We start from the raw sequence: 2542 nt of genomic DNA on the forward strand, positions 1-2542 counted from the left end.
TGTATCTCTGTTCATGTACCAGTACCAGGATGTTTTGATTATAATGGCTTTGTTGTATAACTTGATATCTGGTATTGTGATCACTCCAAATTTGTTCTGACTTTTCAAGATTGCTGTGGCAGGTGTAAGAACTAAGGAGGCAACCTTTTTGGTGCTTCTCTCGGGTTCCCTCTCCAGAATCTTCTGCTTCTTTCCTCAGCTCTGGGTACCGGGCTCTGCATCACGCTGCCATGATGGGCCATTGTCCAGTGCTCATGCTCAGCCAGAACACAAAGTGTGAATCTGAAAGAAAAGTTCAATCTGGAAACATCAATGCCGCCAAGACTATTGCAGATATCATCTGCACATGTTTAGGACCCAAGTCCATGATGAAGGTGCTTTTGGACCCAATGGGAGGCATTATGATGACTAATGATGGCAATGCCATTCTTCAAGAGATTCAAGTTCAGCATTCAGCAGCCAAGTCCATGATTGAAATTAGCCAAACACAGGATAAAGAGGTTGGAAATGGGACCACATCAGTAATTATTCTTGTGGGGGAGTGCTCTCAGTGGCTGAGCACTTCCTAGAGCAGCAGATGCACCCAACGGTGGTGATCAGTGCTCACTGAAAGGCATTGGATGATATGATCAGCACCCTTAAGAAAATCAGTACTCCCTCCCATAGACACCAATAACCGAGATATGATGCTGAACATTATCAACAGCTCCATTACTACCAAAGCAATCAGTCAGTGGTCCTCTTTGGCTTGCAACATTGCACTGGATGCTGTTAAAACTGTACAGTTTGAGGAAAATGGTCGGAAGGAGATTGACATCAACAAGTATGCAAGGGTGGAAAAGATACCTGGGGGTATCATTGAAGATTCATGTGTCTTACGTGGAGTCATGATTAACAAAGATGTGACCCATCCATGAATGCGGCGCTATATCAAGAACCCTCACATTGTGCTGTTGGATTCTTCTCTAGAATACAAGAAAGGAGAAAGCCAGACTGATGACTGATGTTGAGATCACACGAGAGGAAGACTTTACCCGAATCCTCCAAATGGAAGAAAAATATATCCAGTAGCTCTGTGAGGACATTATTCATATGAAGCCTGATGTGGTTATTACTGAAAAGGGCATCTCAGATTTAGCTCAGCACTACCTCATGCGGGCCAATATCATAGCCATCCACAGAGTCCAGAAGACAGACAATAATCATATTGCTAGAGCCTGTGGGGCCCGGATAGTCAGTTGACCAGAGGAACTGAGGGAAGATGATGTTGGGACAGGAGCAGGCCTGTTGGAAATCAAGAAAATTGGAGATGAGTACTTTACATTTATCACTGAGTATAAAGATCCCAAGGCCTGTACCATTCTCCTCCGAGGGGCCAGCAAATAGATTCTTTCAGAAGTAGAATGCAACCTCCAGGATGCCATGCAAGTGTGCCGCAATGTTCTCCTGGACCCTCAGCTGGTGCCAGGAGGTGGGGCCTGTGCAAAGGCTGTAGCCTATTCCTTGACCGAAAAATCCAATGCCATGATTGGTGTGGGGCAATGGCCATACAGGGCTGTTGCCCAAACCCTAGAGGTCATCCCTTGGACCCTTCTCCAGCATGTGGGGCCAGCACCATTCGTCTGCTTACCTCCCTTTGTGCCAAGCATACCCAGGACAACTGTGAGACCTGGGGTGTAAATGGTGAGACAGGTACTTTGGTGGACATGAAAGAACTAGGCATCTGGGAGTCATTGGCTGTGAAACTACAGACATATAAGACAGCAGTGAAGGTTGCCGTTCTGCTGCTGAGGATTGATGACATCGTCTCAGGCCACATAAAGAAAGGCAATGACCAGGGCCGCAGGACAGGTTCCTCCTGATGCTGGCCAAGAGTGAGTGGTGGGCAAGGTGACCCCAATACAGAGAGCCAACAGTCTCCCCCTTTCCTGAGCCAGACTGCCAGGAACACTGGATATCTTTGCTTGGAAAGGATCAGGTTGTGTGGCAGCCTCTGTCTCTTTCTGTCCCAGCTCAGTTTGCAAAAGGCACTGACATGTAATTCTTCTCCATTGTAAGCTTTCCATTTAGTTTGCTTTCAATGATTAAGTCTAAGTCATTTGAAAAAAAAAAGAAAGTTTGCTGTGGCGATTTGGGGTTTTTTGTTGCTGTTGTTCTATATAAACATATAGAATATTTGTTCTCAATCTGTGAAATATGTCATTGGCATTTTAATAGGGATTACATTGAATTTATAGATTACTTTGGGTACTATAGACATTTTAATGATGTCAATTCTTCCAATCCATGAACATATTATATGCTTTGACTTTTTTTTTATATCTTCCTCTATTCTTTTTTCAATGGCCTGCAGTTTTCTGACAGCAAGTCTTGTCTTTTACTTCTTTGGTTATGTTTACTCCTAGGTTTCTTAATTGTTTTTTTTTTGTTTGTTTGTTTCCTTTTCTGAGTGGTAATTTTTAACAAAACAATAAATTTCTGGATGTTTATTGTATCCTGCTACTTTGCCAAATTTATTTATTAAATCTAATAGTTTTTTGGT

General features: G+C 43.2%; 1 pseudogene; it reads left to right on the forward strand.

Moving 5' to 3' along the window:
- Positions 1–215: 215 nt before the first annotated feature.
- LOC118620216 lies at positions 216–1878 on the forward strand (annotated as a pseudogene).
- Positions 1879–2542: the final 664 nt, after the last annotated feature.

This window comes from Molossus molossus, unplaced genomic scaffold (assembly GCF_014108415.1).
Source record: "Molossus molossus isolate mMolMol1 unplaced genomic scaffold, mMolMol1.p scaffold_m16_p_7, whole genome shotgun sequence".
NCBI lineage: Eukaryota > Metazoa > Chordata > Mammalia > Chiroptera > Molossidae > Molossus > Molossus molossus.